Raw genomic sequence first — 23,627 nt, 5'->3', positions numbered from 1 at the left:
ATTGCTTTGTGGATCCAGAACTGGCTTGCCCACAGAATGCAAAGAGTAGTTGTAGATAGGTCATATTCTGCATGGAGGTCGGTGACCAGTTGTATGCCTCTGGAATCAGTTCTGTGATCCTTACTCCTCGTGATTTTTGTAAATGACTTAGATGAAGAAGTGGAGGGATGGGTTAGTAAATTTGCTGATGACACAAAGGTTGGAGGTGTTGTGGATCGTGTGGAGGGCTTTCAGAGGTTACAGCAGGACATTGATAGGATGCAAAACTGGGCTGAGAAGTGGCAGATGGAGTTCAACCCAGATAAAGTGTGAAGTGGTTCATTTTGGTAGGTCAAATATGATGGCAGAATATAGTATTATTGGTAAGACTCTTGGCAGTGTGGAGGATCAGAGGGATCTTGGGGTCCGAGTTCATAGGACTCTCAAAGCAGCTGCATAGGTTGATGCTGTGGTTAAGAAGGCATGCGGTGTATTGGCCTTCATTAATCATGGAATTGAATTTAGGAGCCGAGAGGTAATGTTGCAGCTCTTTAAGACCCTGGTTAGACCCTACTTGGAGTACTGTGCTCAGCTCTGGTCACCTCACTGCAGGAAGGATGTGGAAGCCATAGAAAGGGTGCAGAGGAGATTTACAAGGATGTTGCCTGGATTGGGGAGCATGCCTTATGAAAACAGGTTGAGTGAACTCAGCCTTTTCTCCTTGGAGCGATGGAGGATGAGAGGTGACCTGATAGAGTTGTATAAGATAATGAGAGGCATTGATCGTGTGGATTGTCAGAGGCTTTTTCCCAGGGCTGAGATGGTAGCCACAAGAGGACACAGGTTTAAGGTGCTGGGGAGTAGGTACAGAGGTGATGTCCGGGGTAAGTGTTTTACTCAGAGAGTGGTGAGTGCGTGGAATGGGCTGCCAGCAATGGTGGTGGAGGCAGATACAATAGGGTCTTTTAAGAGACTTTTGGATAGGTACATTGAGCTTAGAAAAACAGAGGGCTATGGGAAGTCTAGTAATTTCTAAGGTAGGGCCATGTTCGGCACAACTTTCTGGGCCGAAGGGCCTGTAGTTTGCTGTAGGTTTTCTATGTTTCTATGGTTCTATGTTTCTTTCTAAACCATTAGCATATAAAGTGAAAAGAAGCTGTCCTAACACCGACCCCTAAGGAACACAACTGGCCACTGCAGCCAACCCGAAAAGGCCCCCTTTATTCCCACACTTCGCCTCCTGCTAGTCAGTCAATCTTCTTGCTAGTATCGTTCATTTAATACTATGGGTTCTTATCATGCTCAGCACCTGTCATGGTCCGGTCCGTGAGGTTGGTATTCCGGTTCATGATCCAGTCCATCAATCCTTGTTCCGGGTTTTCTTGTTTTCTCCTTTGTTCTGTTGGGTGCCTTAATTGAGGCACCTGATTCTTATTTTGGTCTGGCACATAAATACCTCTGCAATGGAGGGATTGTTTGCTGGGCTGTTCCCTTCCCTTCCCCTTCAATTTGAAGCCTTGCCTGCATCCCTATCTAGTTCAACTGCCGGAGTGAGACTGGAGCCTTGCCATGCCAAGATAAGGAACTATCTATCATTGAGCTTGGAACTGTCTCATTGTGGCCCTGTGTTTTGTGTCTGTGTCGAAGAAGAGTCCCGGCCTTAGGTCCTGTTCCCAAGGAGGGGTACTGACTCTGTGTAAAGTCCTGACCCTAATTCCTGTTTCCAAGGAGGGGTCCTGGCTCTGTGTTCTGTGTTCCTGTGTTCCAAGTTCCTGTCCAAGAACTTCGTCCTGTCCAAGCCAAGTCTAAGAACCTCGTCCTGTCCAAGCCACATCCAAGAACCTCGTCCTGTCCAAGCCACATCCAAGAATCTCGTCCTATCCATGTGCCTTGTCCTGTGCAGGAGTTCCACATCCTGTTCTGTAGCCACGTCTGGTTCTTGTCAAGATTCTAGTCCCGCGTCCTAGCCTAGACCCGGGTTCTGGTTCCGAGCCTAGACCCAGGTTCTGGTTCCGAGCCAAGACCCAGGTTCTGAGTCCCAACCAAGACCCAGGTTCTGGATCCTTGTCCAGACTCTGATTCCGGAGTTCTGAGTTCCTAGTCCAGGCTCCTTGTTCCTAGTTCCACATCCAGGTCCCTGCTTCTAGCCCAAGTCCTAGCCCAGGCCCTGAATCCTAGTCTTATCCAGGGCCTGTGTCAATGTCCAGCGTTGCTTCTTCCCTTGCTTTCTTGGCAAACCTAGGCCTGTTCCTAGTTTTCAGTGTCTGTGTCTTGCATTTGGGTCCGCCATCAACGCCCACCTTGTAACAGCACCTTGCCAAAGGCCTTATTGAAAATTCAATTAAGAACATCCAAATGACTCTCCTTCATCTATCCTGCATATTATTTCTTCAAAGAATCCCAACAGAATTGTCAGACAAATTTTCCCTTAAGGGATCCATGCTGACATTGGCTATTTTTATCATGTGCTTCCAAATAAGCCAGAAACCTCAATCATAATAATGGCCTGCAACATTTTCCCAAGCAATAAAGTCAGGCTAACTGGCCTATAGTTTCCTTTTCTCTGCCTTCCTCCCTTCTTAAAGAGTCAAGTGACATTTGTAGTTTTCCGGTCCACCAGAACCATTCCAGAGTCTAGAGATTCTGAAAAGATCCCTGCTATTGTCTCCACGATCACTTCAGCTACCTCTTCCTTTCAGAACCTTTCAGCTTCTCAAGTACCTTCTGCTTAGTAATAGTAACTGCATTCACTTCTGCCCCCAACTACCTCAAATTTCCAGCATACTGCTAGTGCTATCCATAGTGAAGACTGACACAAAATAAGGTTAAGGTTTGTCCATCGTCATCGACGAAGACCTTGACACCGTTAGTACTTTTTTTTAACCAGGTCGAGTTGCTAGCTCGACACTCAACCCGGCATGGATGGAAAGCATGCCCGGGAGCGGCTCGACTAGATTCGAACTCGGGAACCTTTGCTCCCGGAGTCGGGTGCTGATGTAATTTAATAATACTTATTAAGTTAACCCACCACTTCTACATCTATCCTCTGCCCCCTTACTACCTCTACAGCATCATTTTCCAGTGGTCTGATTTCCACTTTCACCTCTCTTTTCTTCTTTAAATATCTGAAGATTAGTTTTTGTATTATTGGTCACCTTTCCTTCAAATTTCATCTTTTCTTTCCTTTCAGTTTTTTTTAGTTGCCTTCTGTTTTTTGTTTTTGAAGCTTCCCAATCTGCTAACTTCACACTCATTTTTGTGATATTATATTTCCTCTCCTTTGCTTTTGGAATTTTTTTTTTATTAGCCAACATTCCTTGTTATTCTCAGGATCAATACCTTGTGCTGTTTAAATACATAAAACTGAAAATTTTATAATCATAATGTCAATGCCTTTTCAAAGAAAATTTACTTCTACATCCTGTTCTTAACTAATTTAAAATGATTTAAAAATCCAAAGAATTATTTAAGAACTACATGAATGTACATTGTTAGGTGAATCTTAAAATATTAATATTGGCAACTTAATGAAAAGAAAAGCTTAATTTTAAGAGAATTTTGCAAGAGGATTTTGATACCATTGCAGGAATGGACGCTCATCATAGAGGTTAACTAATTCAGCGATACGGGTCAATTGGCTGGTTTCTCAAGTCTTTTGTTTTCTCAAATCAGTCAATTAGATGAATATTGATTGTGATTCTTTAATCTTTTGTATGGTTAGATACCCTTTGTCAACGGTCTATGAGTGTTTGATTCATTGAGGAGCGCTGTGTGCTCGCAAGTGCGTAAGGTATTGTTCAAGTCAAGGAAATCTTAAAATATCCTATGGCAGGGAAAAAACAAGTGAAGCTGGTTGGAGAGCAGAAATATTCTAGGATGCTTCTAATTACTTCAATTACTATTAACCTATTTTATACACTTCATTTTCATTTGGCCCAAATGTTGAATCTTTTTGAGATCACAGAAGAATGTTCGGTGTGTAGATATGTGGGAGCAGGTAGTCCTGCTGCCTGATAGCTCAAATGACCTGAGGCCAATCCTGATATCCGGTACCATCTGAGTAGAGGTTGCATGTCCACCCATTTCCTGGTTGCTTAGATTTTCTCACACATCCAAAAGGTTTGCTGATTGGTTCGTTAATTGTCCACTGTAAATTATGGTAGCGCAGGTGGAGTTGATGGAAATGTGAAGGTAGGGAAATGAATGGGGAAATGTATTGATGAGGTATCTCCCAGCTGACTCATAGTGGACCGGCCTTATGGTTTCCTATTTTGTCATACAAATTATGAAATATCATAACAATTACCTGACTCTTCACCATTTTAAAAAGGCAATGGCTGAGTTAATTAAACTGAGTGCTGGGGTAACTTTGACTGCAGCTGAAAATGATTTGGTTGCAGAAAATGTCACACCTAAACACATAGGTGGTGACCTGCGGAGGCAGCTTCATTGGTATTCTGAGAACTAAAATAACTACAATGACAGCACAAATGTTTTGCATTGTCCTTAGAGAGAAAAAAAATCATAGCGTATATCTACAGGTGCAACATCTCCTTATATAGTGATGTAGCTAACAATTGAAATTGCAAAGACCTTGTGGGGTTTTGATTTAGCAAATGAAATGGAAATTATATCCATCAGCAGGAGAGTTTGTCAATTATTAAGCTTAGCTTTGAGGTAAAAAGTCATCAGAAATGTGTATACTGTGCCACTCCGGTGGGGGGTGGGGTGGGGCGTGGTTGGTGGACGACAGCCCACCCCAGCATTCCTCATCACTAACACTATTTATTGTTCTTGTGTTAAAATACCTTTTGTGGGATGCTGGTGGGGTGTTCAAATTCATTTTTTGTTACATTTTGGCTAGAGTTAAAGAGTTATCCATATGTGTGTTTGTGGGTCACCCTGACTGTATCTGGGGTGGGTAATAATCATCTCCCCCACCTGTATGTGACAGTCTGGGTTCTCTCCCTGGGTCACAGCACCCAGTCTGTACTTGTGCTTATCACAATAAAAATGGCTGTTGAGTTAAAAGAGCTTCAGGGACCAAATGCTCACCACATTGCTGTGAGGAGTGGGATTAGAAATTTCTGATGAGATTGAAGAGCACAATGTTGGATAGAGAGCCTTAAGACCCCGGGAATAAGCCAAAGGACCGAGCAGTCTGCCTCCTCTGCACCCCCAGGCCGGTCTCCTGAAGACAGGACCCGAAGTGAGGGCCTTGGAAATGAGCCTTGTGTCTTCCAAGGGATTCCTGACAGGGCAAGCATACCCAGGCACTCCAGCTCGGGGATCACAGCAGGACGCATCACCTACCTCCCTCGAGTCCCACACCGGGCGACCCAAAATGCCGCAGGCATGGGGGGATGGCAACGTGGCAGGACCACCAACGCAGCTGGAGTGAGAGGAAGACCAACGGGCCTCAGCAATTCACACCACAAGGCCCACCCTGAAGCTCTCCAGATACAATGGTACCAGCTGCCTAAAGCCTTAACTGATGCAAGTTAAAGTTGCCACTCAACACAATAAGACCATAAGATATAGGAGCAGAAGTAGGCCATTGGGCTCATTGAGTCTGCTCTGCCATTCAATCATGGGCTGATCCAATTCTTCCAGTCATTCCCACTCACCTGCCTTCTCCCCATACCCTTTGATGCCCTGACTAATTGAGAACCTATGTATCTCTACCTTAAATGCACCCAATGACTTGGCACAGCCACCTGTGGCAACAAATTCCACAGATTTACCACCCTCTGACTAAAGTAATTTCTCCGCATCTCTGTTCAAAATGTATGTCCTTCAATCCTGAAGTCGTGCCTTCTTGTCCTGGATATCACTCCCATGGGAAAAAGCTTTGCCATATCTAATCTGTTCAGGCCTCTTAACGTTCGGAATGCTTCAATGAGATCCCCCCACATTTTACTGAACTCCAGGGAATACAGCCCAAGAGCTGCCAGACGTTCCTCATATGGTAACCCATCCATTCCTGGAATGGGTGGATCCCCACCACGACACCAGTACACCTTGCCCTGGCACTGGAGTGGGATGCCCTGTGGGCCTTCCTTGTCCTAACGTTGGTTGAGCAGCATGACTACAGGGCCCTTGAGGTGGTGCTGAAGCAGCGTTCTGAGCAGAGGCCACTGGAGGAAGCAATGGGAGAAGAACTGGGCTGCAGGAGGTGCCATGTGGGAGAAAGCGTGGGGACGTTTGCAGCAGTTCTCTGCCACTGTGCTCAGCCCAGGAAGAGCTTGCCCTCCACACTTTATAAAGGCACTGACAACTTCAGCAGCATGTAGCCTGACATCACCATTATCACTGACTTAAGCGCAGGCGGAGTCTTAGAGGGCAGAAGCAAGTTGAGCCCTCAAAGACACTTCAGCGTCAGCTCACACACTGTAAGTCCGAGCTTGTGTCACCAAGGGTGAGGAGAAAACTGACAAGGAGGAGCCCGAGAGACAGTTACAACCAGCAATGCACCAGTGCTGCCACGTGCCACTGGTGTCACACCACATCCCAACCCATCCATCAGGGAACTCAGAGCAGGCGGCACTGCCTGAGACCTCCAGCGGAATCCCTCTGTCGTCGCCTCTCGGGGTGAACAGCAAATCTTATACCCGGACTACGTGGTGGAGGGCATCAAATTCTGTGCGTTGGTGGACACGGGGTCAACCATCACCATCATCCGTCTGGGTGTCCTCCCCACCACGGAGCAGCCATCCCCACCTGGGTGGACAACGATGGGAGTCTGTCTGGCTGCACTCACCGGCGACTGTGTGGCGATGAGAGGGAAGAGGAGGCTGCGCATCACAGTGGGGGAAAAACACAGCGGAGCTCGAGGTCTCGCTTGCCGACATGTGGGAGTCCTGCATCAGTGGCCTGGAGCTGCTGTCCCACTGGGGGGCCTGTGTGGATGTGTCAGGGGCTAAGCTCTACCTCAGTGCCGAAGCCATGGCTCTCCAGCAGGGTAGCTCCAGAAAGTGGACCAGGCAGGGGCAGCAACAACCACCACTGGTCTTGTAGCGACCCGCCACAGTAACGCACATCCCGCAGCGGCCCAATGTAACCGGTGGAATCATGGGCAAGCGGTGGTGGGAGTGCCTCAGGAGACCGCCAGTGGTGAGGTAAACATCCCCACTATTGACCAGCAGCCGTGCAGCGAGCAGATAAATGATCCCTTGCTGGCCCGGGTGAGGGGATGGCTGAACGCAGGATGTTGGACGAAGTGGCAGAGGTCTCTGGCCTGCATTCAGAGAACAAAGCCCTAGACTCTCAATGGGGCACACTGGAGATGTGCGATGGTTTGCTGTTCCAGTTGTTGTTAGTTTTACGAGGGCAACAGAAATCTCCTGCAGCTGGTAGTTCCCTGGGGGCTCCGTGCCATGGTGCTGCAGTGGGTACACGGTCTGGTGGGGGCTGGCCATTTCAGGCTCTCAAAGATGTTGGGCAAGCTGCACAAATGCTTCTGCAGGCCTGAGTACAGGCAGGGCATGAAGCTGTTCACCCACTGCTGCGATTCTTGCATGTTCCAGATAGGGCCGGGTCGCCAGCCAAGGGCACCAATGCAACAGTACTTAGTCTGGGCTCCATTATGGGCCTCCCCCCCCCCCCGGGACTATCGCCCAGGCTGGGAAACCATGTTAACCCTTGGCCACCACCAACCCAGTGAGGCTGAAGGAAAGAAGTGACACTCCTTGTGCCCTGCTTCTTGCCTCATTAAACAGTGCCTCCCTTTGGGGGACCTCCAGAACAACCCCGCCCCCCCCCCCCCCCCCGCCAGTGCCTCAGTCAGCAGCGTTGACTAGCAGTAGGACTTTTGGCCTTTGATGTGAACTCTGGGGTTACCGAGGATGGCTGACACCTCAGGTGAGGCCAGTGTAGTGTTCTGGGGGAGCATGGCCGACAGCCCGCCTCAGCATTCCTAATGACTAGTGCTATTTATTGTTCTTGTGTTAAAATGCTTTCATGTGATTATGGTGGGATGCTCATTTATTATCACATTATAGCTTGGGTTATATGGTTGTTCACGTGTGTTTGTGGGTCACTCTGACTGTAATCAAGGTGTGTAATAATCACCTCCTCCATCTGTATGTGACTACATGGGTTCTCTACCTGGGTCATAGTCCCCGGTCTGTTTTTTGTGCTTGTCACAATAAAAATGACTATTGCATTAAACAAGCTTTTTTTTGTCTATCATCATGGACTGAATGCTCACCACAATACATATATTTTTAAGTGTAGCTAATTCTTAAGATCTGGAAAACAGGTGATGAAAGTAACTTCATCAATGATTATCAAAGGGGAATTAAATAACTACTTCAAGGTAAAAAAATATATAAAGAGTGTAGAAATGGAACTGATTGATCACTTTTAAGACACTGGCAGTGATGATGGACCAAATGTGATCATCATATGATTGTTGTGTCAGTTTATCATTTTATCATCAATTTATCTATGAGATTTTGCATTACAGACAATCTGACTGTGCGGAGTGGCCTCCATATTTAAAGCAAAATTCTGCAGATCCTGGGCCTTCGAAAAAGAGAAATAGAAGTCTGTGGAAATACTGATATAACATTTGTGGAAAGAAAAAATATTTTAATGTTTCTAATCCTTCAAAAGTCAGTTGGTTTGTGATTGTACATAATGCATCAATTGTAGCATTCTGGAGGCTATTTTTCTGTAAGATTCTACTGTTCAAATATATGTGATCCATCTCAACATGTATTTACTGGGTGACTCAGGCTAATTGCTATTGAAATGGCACTTAGCACCAGGATAAAAGTCATATGGAAGTGAGAAATACAAACGTAATAATTTTCATATGTGTATTGTGCAGACAGTATTTGGGTTCAATCATTAATTCATCCATGTCTATGTACCTAACAGTAGAAGGCTACATATTTGGTGGAGTGGCTTCGAACATTTGTTCATGCCTGTAATGTATTATACAGCTTTGCCACAAAGAAAGTTCAGCTCTTGTCAACAATTACGTACTGAGCAGCTGTGCAACAGGATCTAAAAGGAGAGGATGAAGAAGAAGACAAAGAAGAAGAGAAGAGACATTCTGAAAGTTCTTATTAGCCAATCTGGCCATGGCCAACTCATCCTATTGCATCACTAATTAACACAGTCTCCATTCACCAGCAGTCCTAAATCTAACCCTCCTATTGTTGCTGATCACCACATGGTCTGCCTGGCTAATTTACAAAACTAATAAAAAAATGCAAACATAATTTCAAGCCAAGCATATACCTAAATACAATGCAAGCAACCTGGTGATGACAAATAATCATTATTTACAGTTGCAGCATGCCTGATAGAAGAGTACTGATTTTCAGTGAAGAAAGCTTGTCTCCAAGATGACTCCAAGGAGCCCAGAATATCCTGCTTGAACTGCACAATGCTGGAATGAGTGGCAGCAGCCTGGGCTGACTGGCTGACAGGTAATAGTGGAGAGGCAAGGGTTGGATTGTCAGGGTTATCAGTCTATGAAAGGAAACTGATCAAGCTGCACCCCAGGCTTACTGGCTGCCAAAACTGCAGAATGTCTGATTATTTGTGAATGTTGCTGACATTTAGAAACATTTTAATAATTAAAAATTCTATTAAACAGTAAAATTATGACAAAATTAAAACAGATAAAATTGTCAATTTATGAGAAAATATATATGTAATAAAATATTTTTAAAAACATCTTAATTTAAAAAAGTTAAATGACTTGAAATTTACCTCTGTTCCTTGAAATTGTTCCCATTCATTGAAATGCATGGACTAGTTTTAACTGCAAGAAGTTAAAGGAAGTTACTTTTCCATCACTGAACTCCATTAAGGCTCCGCCATTAGTGGACAGTTGAAATGAGATGACACTGAGTGATATATTGAAATATTTTGCTTGCCTGTTAGGAGCTCCTTGCAAAAGGGCAAATGCAGAGGTGTGTTAAGCTATGTTGAAACATAAGTAACTGAGTTCATAATAACATACCGAACTGCATTTAATAAAATAACTTCACTTATGCTATTGTTGATGCTTAATGAAATAAAGACAGCTTTAATAATTTTTTTTAATACAATGGATTCTGGTTAATTGGGACGCATTTGGACCAATACATTTTGGCCCAATTAAGAAATTACTCTAATTAGCTGAAATAATGGAAATAATTAAAAGGCATAAAAAGACAAACTACCATTTAACTGAGTAACAATGTATGAATATAAATAAAATATAAAACAAATTAGAACACCGCCAATACCTTTACAATATTATAAAACTGTGTATCAATTCCTAATAGTTATCGATGGAAGAATTCATCGGCCACATTCTATTGATTGATTGCAAATGAACAAAATCAGTACACACACCTAGTGCGGATAATCAACCGCCTTCATACAATCCTTTGAACGATTGCACTCTCCAAATCTTCATTGTCATTGCGACATTCAAGATGATCGTCAATTGCTTCATAATTCCTAACTTATGTGAAATAGTTTCATTTTCACTCCCAGCCAATTCTGGCATCTCCAGGCCTGAATGTTTGAAGCTGCAGTGAGCAAAAGAGTTCCAGAATATCTTACTGCTTATTTCTCACCAACTGTCGGTGACAAAAATCACATATTTTTGAACACAACTGACGCTATTTAAAATCTGATTGCTCTAAGCACGTTGTAGTGTCTAATGCAAATGCATACGACTATCACAAGTTACAAACCATTCAGCAACAGTCGCTTGCCCCAATTAAGCAGCATAGTGCCCAAATAAACAAAGAGAATCCCAGCTATTTTCTCAATTTGTTTTTCTTCTTTAAAATTGTTCCAAATAAATGGCTGTCCTGATTAACTGATGACCCAATTAACCAGAATCCATAACATTTTTATTTCATCCTTAATCCTTCATGTATGCTCACATACATCATGCCCTGCAGTGGTATACATGCGTATGAGTATATAAGTAAATATTTGACTTGTGTTCCCTGCTTCTTTGTTCTGAAATTGGGTTTGTAAAAACTCTGTCAAATTGGTTGATTGGTTTGCATGTTGCTTTGCTTGTGGCAACATAGCATAGACAGTAGGAAGTATCATCTTAGGTCTAGTGTAAGAAAAAAGATCAAACCTAAGAAAAAAATAAACAATCTCTGCAACAGAGCCTGTAGATATTTGTGGAATGCTTTTATTTAGGTCAGTAATGTTTTAAGGCTTGTGTTGCTTCAGATATACAACAGAGTCAGAGCCAACTCGAGAAGCCGAATGGTCTATTTCTGTACCTATGTATTATAATCTTATCACAAATAAGGTTCACCCAATGGAAACAAATCTAAGTTTGCATTGCTATTAACATCAGCATCCTGTGACCTTGAAGTCTAAACCCTGAGCAAACTGATGTTAATCAGCACTGATGCTATTTTATGCAGAAAAATGAAAAACAATTAAGCCGTATGTTGCAAAATGTTGATCAATTTGTTTACATCAGGCATAAAGATATCATAGGAAAAATCATGGGCTATGAGGAATTAAGATCATGCTGTTAGTAAAGCAGTTAGTAAAACCCTTAGATCTCTCAACAAGAAGTGCTTAAGTAAATATCCTGATTATTATTCCATAAGAACTCCAGAGTGAACATTATGAATTTACTAAGTTGATAAAATGCAATTAACTTGAATTATCTGAACATACATTTTCAGAAAAGTTTTTTTCTTTTAGGTTGATACTTCACATCACTTTAAATGTTTCATTTCTCTTTCTGCATTTTCTGCTTGAACATTATTCTGGAAATTTGTGATAGACAATGAAAGCTAATTTCTCTCCAATAACCAGATCATTCTGTGGCTGAATTCAATAGAGATACAGAGAGGTTGAGAAGCTGGAACTTGGTCATTAATTTAGCTAGCATTTATTGAAGCTACTGTCCAACTTATTTACAATGTTATTTCTTTTCATAGAATACTCAATCCATTTATTTTCAAAGGGTTAAATCAGATCGAAAAGATCAGAACATCATGATTGCTCGAGTCTACACATTTGTCTTCTGTCGATATGAAGTAATCCAACCTCTGTTGATATATCTTTACAATGAGTTTGTTAACAGCAAAATCCTTTTCGTTGGAAAACAAAATTATGTAAACTCACCATTAACCTCAATAGATCCGAAAGCTATAAAATTGAGTGTTACCTGTGTACCCTAGACATTTCCAAGTGATAATGAGGTCATGAAGTGATGCACAGCTATGGGACACAAGTGCATCACATTACTGAGAAACTAATTAGTGAGGTCATTATCAGTGCACCTTTGGTCCCAGAACAATACTTCATTCTTAATGGAGCAGTGTATTTTCTGAAAGCTTTTTAAAGTGAGCTTTTTGCATTTCCACATATTAAAGCCTTTTCATATTGGCCAAAAATGTGGGTAATTTACACACAATAATGTTTTATATAAGTGCATTTTCACTGCAAAAACATTCAGCTTTCTTGCTCAATAAAACATAGGAAGACTGGCTAAAAAGCTAATGGTGCAGCTGGAGACTGGTCTGGCAGCTCTCGACATAGTTAAATGCATCAAGTTCTGGTTGGTTCTTTGCTACCAATTAGTTTAATATATGAGACAATTTTATTCTGGGAGCACACCCACTGGGACTAAATTGAAGGCTACTCAAATTAATTTTGTGTGAGGGTCTGAAGAGAAGGATCACCTTTATCTAATCTCTCTGGGTTGGATTTGAAACTAGGCACAAGGTGGAAAAAGTCACTTAGAATGATTGCCTAGAAACTTCCAAAACTGGGAAAAAAAGACTGAAGATTTCTCAATAACTGGAAAAAAAAACATCGGTTTACAAAGAGAGAAAAGAATTAAGGGAATAGCTAGGGTCAAGGTTAACAATAAGAAAACAAATATGTCACTGTCAATAACTATAAATCTAACTGATAAGTCAAGTAATGTTTTAACATGTCAAATGAAAGATAATTAATCTTTATTGAATCATGAAATAAAATTATATATTACTTTAAATGAGAAAAAAAATCTTGCAAACAAAAGTTTCAATTGATAAATCTGCACTCACTGTGTCTTCCATACTTTAAAATACATGAGAAACTGTTTTAATGAAAAATCAAACAATCAAACTTGAAATTTAAAATAAACAAAACAATGTACGATGAGCCTAGTTCTGGATATTTTTGGATTGGGAAGCTCAATCCAATAATTTTGGATTGATTTTCATTGTATGTTGAGCTACATTTTTGTTTCTAATCCTCACAATAAAAGATTTTCATAGTAACTAAATATATTGTGCGTACTGGATTTCCTTTTGTGTTCTCCAGTCTGACTTTAGTGAGCTACAGAAAAAAATAGAAAATTGACAGATTATGATTATTTGCAGATGTACAATTCTGTGTCCTTGAATGAGGGAAATGAATGTACCTGCCTTTGAATGCCAGGGCAAAATGTTTATTGCTTTTGGTTTTTGATTCGGATGGATGAAGAATCAGTGCTATCTGATGGAAAAAAAATTTTACTTTAATAGATCTGGTATACAAACATCCCATTTCATGTTTCTCCTTTCATTTGGTATGTACAGTATGCTATTTATTGTAGCAAGTTTATTATGACAATCACATAGTATAAACAATACAAGTTCTCGTATTTTCCTGCTTGCTCAGGCCATTGCAAAAATATTGAATAAAATCACCTGTACTTGCATCTTTGGTACAGTGAGAGATATTAAACAATTCACATTATCTTTGGAAAAGATCTGTAGATATATATATAGTCTCCACGACTGCATGTTGGGTTACAGATAAATACACCCTGTGTACAGATGTTGTTTCCAGATTGTTGTATTGAAATACTGGTATTCTAAATGATTTAATCCAAAAATGTGGTTCAAATTCTATCAGGGCAACCTATTTAATATTCAATTCAGCCATTTAAGTAAATAATGAATATATTCAACAGCAGGTCAGCTATCATTTGAAACTACAGAATTATATTCAAAGTCAGGAAATTTAAATCCTGTGACTCCAGGTCACAGTATGGTGTGTGAGGCTTAAATGGAACTGCAAATCCTTTTTTGTTCAAAAAGAAAAAAAAGAACTGAACATCTGGAAATTTGTCTGTAGTAAAAGAGATGATTTAAAGAACAGTCTAGGTGATATAATTTTCCTGACAGGCCATACCATACAGCCAAAGTCCTATTTCTTCCATCTGCTTCCTCTTTCCCAATGACCACATATTTGGTAAGCTGAAAAAACTCTTGCTAACTACCATTTCTTGTAATTGATCAATCATTACTTCTCAGTGTTGATTGGTACATGAAAGAAACAATACCAGGTTGACTGATGAACATCTTCGACACTCTCTCCAAAGCCTCACATCCCTTCTATAACACTGGACTGACTGATGTTTGTTATAGGAGCAGCGTAACTTCCTTATTTATCTACTTAACACCCCTACCAGTGAAGGCAAGCATTCTTTCAGTGAACTATGGAGTTGGACCACAAGATCCTTCTGTACATCGGTGCTGTTAAGAGTCCTTCATTCACTGTACATTTGACCTCTCAAATTTCAACACCTCACACTTGCCTGGATTAAACTCCATCTGCCACTTCTCTGTCCAGACCTATAACTGATCTATATTCCACTGTATTCTTTGACAGCCCTTTACATTGTTCATGACTCTACTGATCTTGGTGTCATCTGTAGTCTTGCTAAACCACCCATCTATTTTCTTATCCAAGTCATTGATTTATATCACAAACAATAGAGGTCCCAGCATTGATTCATGCAGAACACCACTGGCCATAGACCTCCAGGTAGAGTAACAGTCTTCCACCCCTACTCTCTGTTTTACCAACACCTCACCAGCACCTTACTTCCTCAGGAAGCCAAATGAATTTGGCATGTCCCCAACCACCCCACTGTTGATGCACCACCGAAAGCATCCCCCTTGGATGAATCATATCTTGCATGCCAACTGCTCTTTCCATTCATGACTGCATGAAACTGCAGTGAGCCTTGGACACTTTTAAAAGAAAAAATCAATTGCATGAAAATTGTAAGGAGGACTATGGCTATTTTATTATTCAGAAATGGATTGCTTCAGGTCACTTTATTCTCATTAATTTTCTAAAGAGCATTTGTGACTAAATGAGACATATATAAAAATGTTCTATTTTATTTACCATGAGTTTTCATTAATATATTTCTAATCTGCTAAAACTAGTGAGAAAAGAAGTGAATTAAGCAATGTGAGAAGTAGGAGGTTGAAACCAGCTGTCCTCATATTTCATAATTGGGGGAAAAATAGAAAATGGCTTAAAACATACAACATTGCAAAATTCCTAACCTTGTGTAAATTAATCACAGCTGCATAAATAGCATCAGCATTAGTGATATTACGTTTACTGTCTTCCTCCGAGACAATTGCAAAGCAATGATTAATGCACAAAAGTGAGGACAATTGAATTGAACCTACTGGACAGGAAGACAGTGAGATTATGTGGAAGGCTGACTCCATGTCGAAGACTAATCCTGATGAGAAAAAGTAAAACTGGGTGTGTTGTAAAACAAACATTGCACTAATCCCAGGGAGGATATGTTACATGTAATTATCTTATTATATGAGAGATCAATAAACTGGAATCCCAAAGTTCCAAAACTCTGGGGAAGTACCATTAGAATATGAAGGGTCGAATACTGTATGTTCCAGTCAACTTATTATGGGGAATAAATTATATTATTATTATCACAGATAATGTCAGAACGTTATTGACCATCTATTTCATAGGACTATGTGATTATGGATAAAGCAGGAATTGGGTATCTAAACAGAAACATAGAAAACGTACAGCACAATACAGGCCCTTTGGCCCACTTTGCTGTACCAAACATGTACTTAATTTAGAAATTACCTAGGGTTACGCATAGCCCTCTATTTTTCTAAGCCCCATATACCTATCCAGGAGTCTCTTAAAGGACACTATTGGATCTGCCTCCACCATGGGACTGGCAGCCTCTTCCATGCATTCACCATACTCTGTGTAAAATAATTACTCCTGACATCTCCTCTGCACCTACTTCCAAGCACCTAAAAACTGAGTCCTATTGTGTTAGCCATTTCAGCCCTGGGAAAAAGCCTCTGACTATCCACACGATCAATGCCTCCAATCAACTGATACACCTCTATCAGGTCAACTCTCATCCTCTGCTGCTCCAAGGAGAAAAGGCCAGGTTCACTCAACCTGCTCTCATAAGGCATACTTGCGAATCCAGGCAACACCTTTGTAAATCTCCTCTGCACCCTTTCTATAGATTCTACATATGTCATGTAGTGAGGTGACTAGAACTGAGCACAGTACTCCAAATGGGGTCTGACCAGGTTCTATATAGCTGTAACATTACTTCTCGGCTCTTAAACTCAATCTCACTGTTGATGAAGGCCAATGCACCATATGCCTTCTTAACCATAGAGTCAACCTGTGCAGCAGCTTTTGGTGTCCTATGGCCTCAGACCCCAAGATCACTCTGATCCTCCACACTGCAAAGAGTCTTACAATTAATACTATATTCTGCCATCATATTTCACCTACCAAAATGAACCACCTCACACTTGAACTCCATCTGCTATCTTTAAACCCAGTTTTGCATCCTATCAATGTCCTGCTGTAAGCTCTGACAGCCCTCCACACTATCCACAGCACCCCCAAACTTCGTGTCATCAGCAAATTTACTAACCTATCCCTCCAATTCCTCATCCAGGTCATTTATAAAAATCATGAAGAGAAGGGGTCCCAGAATAGCTCTCTGAGGCACACCACTGGTCACCCACCTCCATGCAGAATATAACCAGTCCACAGCCACCCTTTGCCTTCTGTGGGCAAGCCAATTCTGGATCCACAAAGCAATGTCCCCATGGATCCCATGCCTCCTTACTTTCTCAATGAGCCTTGCATGGAGTACCTTATCAAATGCCTTGCTGAAATCCATATACACTACATCTGCTGTTCTACCTTAATCAACGTGTTTAGTCACATCCTCAAAAAATTCAATCAGGCTCATACGGCACAACCTGCCTTTGACAAAGCCATGCTGACTATTCCTAATCATATTATTCCTCTCCAAATATTCATAAATCCTGCCTCTCAAGATCTCTTCCATCAACTTACCAACCACTGAAGTAAGAATCACTGGACTATAATTTCCTGTGCTATCTCTACTCCCTTTCCTGAATAAGAGAACAACTTCTGCAACCCTCCAATCCTCTGGAACCTCTCCCAAACCCATTGATGATTCAAAGATCATTGCCAAAGGCTCAACAACTCCTACCTCGCCTCCCACAGTATCTCCTGAACATTTGCCCTATTTCTGCCGTACATTTCCCTGAGAACATCTGTTTCCAATTTCAGCTCCTAAGTGTCCCCTTACTCCAATTAAATGTGTTTCTAACTTATCTGTTCCTATCCCTCTCCAATACTATGGTAAAGGAGTTAGAATTGTGATCTCTATCTCCAAAATGCTCTCCCACTGAGAGACCTGACACCTAACCAGGTTCATTTCCCAATACCTGATCAAGGACAACCTCTCCTCTTGTAGGCTTATCTACATATTTTGTGAGGAAACCTTTGTGAACACACCTAACAAGCTCCACCCCAATCTAAACCCCTTGCTCTAGAGAGATTTCAATCAATATTTGGGAAATTAAAATCTCCCATCAGGACAACCCAGTTATTATTACACTTTTCCAGACTTTGTCTCCCTATCTGCTCCTTGATATCCCTGTTACCATTGGGTGGTCTACGAGGGGTGACTGATAAGTTCCTGGCCTAAGGTAGAAGGAGTCAATTTTAGAAAACCGAGCACATTTATTTTTCCTACATTTACACACGTAGTCCAGAAGTCGTGGAGCATGTGGGTCCCTTCTTTGTAGAAGTCGGCGTCTTGGACCTCCAGAAGTGGTCCACAGCAGGGGTGATTGCTATGTTCGTGGCCTAAGGTAGAAGGAGATGAGGAGAAACTTCAAACTTTCTGCATTTTCACTGAAAGTGTTGAACTGCACGTACATGTAACAAGACCTGTACAACTCACCTCCTTCTACCTTAGGCCACAAACTTATCAATCAGCCCTGCTGTGAACCACTTCTACAAAGAAGGGGTCCGTATGCTCCACGACCGTTGGACTACGTGTATACATGTAGGAGGGGACTATGTTGAAAAATAAATGTGCTAGGTTTTCTAAAATTGACTCCTTCTACCTTAGGCCACGAACTTATCAATCACCCCTCGTATAAAAAACACCCAGTAGAGTTATTGACCCCTTCCTGTTTCTAACTTCCTCCCACAAATCAAATAAAAGGCTTACAGCTATTTCAAGAAGAGCATGTCATCAGGAACAAATTAAACATTTTGAAGGAGGAAATTATATTGTGAATGAAAATAAGAAAGTGAAATAATGTGAATGATCATGTTTCATTTACATTTACGCCAAAGGGGATAAGAGCCTAAGTACCACAGAAGCTTTGTTGGAGCAGTTGCAGTAAATGTTTATTTACTAATTTTACCTTTAACCTTATATTCTGTATGTTTTAATTACAGCTGTTCTTCTGTAATCATCTAAATGGCAATGGAAATCCTTGTGGTACTATTTCAGTAAACTGAGCCATGTTATTTATTTTAATAGGAGTACAGTTATTATAATTGGCCATACACTCTTTAGGTAAGGGAAGAAGAAGAGTGAAAGAAGACTGTTGGAAAATAATAATATTGAGTAAGTCATTGTGGATGTCCTTTGGAGAATAATATCCTAAAATGTAAATCAACCCTCAGACGGGGATGAAGTCTTCATGAAATTCTGAACCGTAGCATTAGATCGTTTGGTTATAACTTCTATTATTTGCCATCATTAGAAATGGGACTAACAGGATTATTGGGATTCCATCTCACATACACTCTTTGGGCATTTCATTAGTTACCTCATCGACCAAATTAAGTGGTGACTAAGTGTATGTTCATGGTTTTCTGCTGCTGTAACCCATCCACTTCAAGGTTCGACGTGTTGTGCATTCGGAGATTTTCTTCTGCACACCACTGTTGTAGCGTGTGGTTATTTGAGTTGCTGCAACCTTCCTGTCAGCTTGAAACAGTCTGGCCATTCTCCTCCAAAGCCTCTCATTAACAAGGCATTTTTGCCCTCAGAACTTCTTCTCACTGGAAGTTGTTTTTTTTTTGTTTTTCTCACCATTCTCTGTAAACTCTAGAGACTGTTGTGCATGAAAATTCCAGGAGGTCAGCAGTTTCTGACTAACAAACTCTCTCGTCTAGCACCAACAATAATTCCATGTCAAAGTCACTTAAATCACATCTCTTCCCCATTCTAATGTTTGAACTGAACAGCAACTGTACTCCTTGACCATGTCTGTATGCTTTTATGCATTGAGTTGCTGCCACATGATTGCTGATTGTGCATTTGCATTAACGGGTAGACACGCCTAATAAAGAGGCCACTGAGTGGATGGTTCAAGATGAAAATTGTTGAAGTAATTTAGACTGCTTTTATAATCTATGCAGTTGTGTAGTTTTCCCAAGTCAAAAGAGAAATTTCAGTTGAATTATCAGAAGATTCAACTAATTTACAAGCTTGGCTTCAAGAAAATAGAATAATATAAGAAACCGTTAATTGCATGAGATCTAATTGGATTTTAATGACGAACTCAGCTTGACTCAATGTTTCACAAACTGCCCGACGCTAAGGGATCTAATTTTGTGCATGTTTGTTTGAAAATCCTCACAGAAATATGCATTAACAAAGATTATGTATGATACTTCAGCCTTCAATCAATTGTATGTAATCCTTGCTTTAATTTGTGTTCTGTAAAATATACAGAATATTAGTTGAAAATTGTATTTTTTTTTTCCTTCAAGGATTGCTTTGTGTGTGAGCTCATTGTGACCGGCTGCTCATCTAATTTCATGATACCATAGTTGATGGATGTCAGGGGTCCCATAAAACTAACAGCTGACAGCAAATGAAATCTAAAGAGAGAATAGCCATGCCAGAGAGATTGCTAAAGTTTTGCAGGTAAATTTCTTTGAGGGCTTCTACTGGTGTTGTTGATAAATCTGATTGCAGTTTTACAATTTTTCAAGCTAATTTTATTTAAAATATTTCCAATCTTAATTTGTGATGTATGTGAATTCTGCCCAAAGTGCTGTTGAATTCATTCTGATCTTGTTAGGTCTTTAGCTATAGTAGCAAGAGAGAGCAATAATGGTATTTAAAGAGATTTAAAGAGGAACAAGAGAATAATAGGACATGAAAACATGGGAGTAGGAGTTGAACATTCATACCTCAGGCTGGACTGTCTGTTCAACATGATCTTTGCTAATTTAACCCAGATTAAAACTATGGATTTGCCAAGATGCAAATACAAATAGGCGTTGAATTACCTTGTATATTTTTAGCACAATTTGTGTTGGCTCCTTTATTGGTAGCAATTGTAGCATGGATGTATTAATCATCTGCAGATCATGATGTTAAACCTCATGGAACATTCATGTAATGCCAAATTTGCCAGGTTAAGTTATGCAGAGGATAGCTCTCTTCACCTTGCATAGAATAAGCAGGAAGCTACAACCTATCAAGGGAACCTCAAACTTCAGTTTTGGCAATGATTGGTTTGAAGGAATGTTGGCTCTGAAAAATCACCCTTCAGCCAATTGGGTAATCATTGTATCTGACCTTGACAGGAGCGATATGGCAGAAGTTAGAAATTTTTCCTTCTTTCTAATCAAGCCAACCCTTATGTTTGAAGAAGGGACCGTATGGAAACATTACGGGGACCAACGTAATGCTATTACTACAACAGCAGCACAAAGCAGGTTTGGAAACTTAATTCATAAAATCATGAATATGTCAATGGCCATAAAAGCCTATGTTTCTTGGTCTTTGCAAGACCATACAAGGCTCTTCTGGAATATTCCTAAATTTTGAAACCAATGCACATTAAGGAATGTACAAAACATCCTTACTCCAAGAGTGTCAACACATCTGTTTCTTAAAAGGGAAGAGTAGAAAATAAGAGATTTTGCCAAGATTGAGGCTTTCTGATGGTAGAGGGATCTAGAGACTATACTCACACTGTTTTATACCAGTATCTTTTTTACTTTACTCTATTGTCACCAAACAATTGATACTAGAGTATACAATCATCACAGCGATATTTGATTCTGTGCTTCGCGCTCCCTGGAGTACAAATCGATAGTAAATATTAAAAATTTAAATTATAAATCATAAATAGAAAATAGAAAATGGGAAGTAAGGTAGTGCAAAAAAAAACCGAGAGGCAGGTCCGGATATTTGGAGGGTACGGCCCAGATCCGGGTCAACATCTGTTCAGCAGTCTTATCACAGTTGGAAGGAAGCTGTTCCCAAATCTGGCCATACGAGTCTTCAAGCTCCTGAGCCTTTTCCTGGAGAGAAGAGGTCGAAAAGTGTGTTGGCTAGGTGGGTCATGTCCTTGATTATCCTGGCAGCACTGCTCCGACAACGTGAGGTGTAAAGTGAGTCCAAGGATTGAAGATTGGTTTGTGTGATGTGCTGGGCTGTGTTCACGATCTCCTGCAGCTTCTTCCAGTCTTGGACAGCACAACTTCCATACCAGGTTGTGATACGCCCTAGAAGAATGCTTTCTATGGTGCATCTATAAAAAATAGTATGGGTTTTAGGGGACAGGCCAAATTTCTTCAGCTTTCTCAGGAAGTAAAGGCACTGGTGGGCCTTCTTGGACTCTGTTTGGTTGGACCAAATCAGGTCATTTGTGATATTGACCCTGAGGAACTTAAAGCTTTTGACCTGTTCCACTGGCGCACCACCGATGTAAATGGGGTCGTGTGGTCCGCTACTCCTTCTGAAGTCAACAACCAATTCCTTCGTCTTGCTGATATTGAGGAATAGGTTATTGTCTTCACACCATGCCACCAGGTTCTTAATTTCCTCTCTGTACTCAAACTCATCATTATCCGAGATACGGCCTACAATGGTTGTGTCATCAGCAAACTTATATACTAGGTTCGATGGAAACTTGGCTACAGAAACATGGGCGTACAGTGAGTACTGCAGGGGGCTGAGTACACAGCCTTGTGGGGCACCAGTGCTCAGAGTGATTGTAGAGGAGAGCTTGTCCCCTATTTTTACAGCCTGGGTCCTGTCTGTGAGGAAGTTGAAGATCCAGCTGTAGATCTGAGTGCTGAGGACCAGGTTCCGGAGCTTGGGAATCAATTTATTTGGAATGATGGTATTATAGGCAGAGCTATACTCAATGAAAAGGAGCCTTACATATGCAGCTTTATTCTCCAGGTGTTCTAAGGAGGAATGTAGGGCCAGAGAGATGGCATCTGCCGTTGACCTGTTGCTCCGGTAGGCGAATTGCAAAGCGTCGAGTTTGACCGAGGATCTAAGGTACTTCGCAAAAGCAAGGGACTTCTTGCAACAGCTAATGTGTGATCAACCCATGAAGACTATTATGGTCAATGTCCTGTGTTTGAACAGGCAGCAATCAATATTCTGTCACTATGGAAAACACCATTACTACTTCCACCTTTTCCATACCCTGGAATAGGTACTTGGTGACAAGATTTTCCTCTGATAAATTAACCCCTGTTCCCACAGCTTCTGATTTATTGATTAATTGGCGATCTGCATGTTGCTGGCAAGGTTAGAATTTATTGTCCAAACCTAATTGCCTATGAGACAGTGGTGATCAGCCACTTTTATGATCTGCTGTAGTGCTTCTGTCAAAGGAGGCTCCCATAGTGCTATTTGGTATGGGGTTCCAGGATATAGACAATGAAGGATCTGTGATGATTTGCCATTAGAAGGGAAACCTGCTAATGGTGCTCTTCCCATGTACCTGCAGTCCTAGTACTTCTTGGTGATGGAAGTCTAGGTTTGGGAAGTGCTGTTGGAGTTGCAGGTATGAGCAACTGGAGTGCCTTTTGTAGATGGTTTTCACTGTGGACACTGTGCTCTGATTGTGAAGGAAATTGTTTAAAGAGGTTCGTGTAGTGCCATCTCAACAGGCTGCTCTGTTCTCACTGCTATTGGGTTTCTTGAAAGTTGTTGGAGCTGCACTCATTCAGCACTATCCAAGCTGTTCCAGTACCGCTACAACACCGACATTTACCCGGCAATGTGGAAAATTGCCCAGGTATGTCAAGTACACAAGAAACAGGACAAGTCCAAACCCAGCCAATTACCATCCTATTAGCCTGCAAAGGCCTGCTTGGTCACTTCTATACCCACAAAGTCAGAGTAGAAGCAAATCATGCTTGATTCAAAGGATTACCCAACAGAGAGAGACACCTTACCTTAATATCTAGATGGAAGGGGTCATCACCAATGCTATCATGCAGCACCTACTCAGCAATAACCTGCTTACGGATGCCCTGATTGGATTCTGTCAAGGTCACTCAGCTCCCGAGCTCATCACTTCCTTGGTCCAAACTTGGACCAAAGAGCTAAATACCAGAGATGAGGGGAGAGTGATAGTCCTCTACATTAAGACAGTATTTAACCGAGTATGGCATCAATGGAGTCAATGGGAATTGGGGGGAACCCATGCCTCCTGACTCCCCAAAGCCTGTCCACCATGTACAAGGCTCAGGTCGGGAGT

The sequence above is a fragment of the Mobula birostris genome, chromosome 10, assembly GCF_030028105.1.
Source record: "Mobula birostris isolate sMobBir1 chromosome 10, sMobBir1.hap1, whole genome shotgun sequence".
NCBI lineage: Eukaryota > Metazoa > Chordata > Chondrichthyes > Myliobatiformes > Myliobatidae > Mobula > Mobula birostris.
This window is presented reverse-complemented; position numbering follows the sequence as displayed.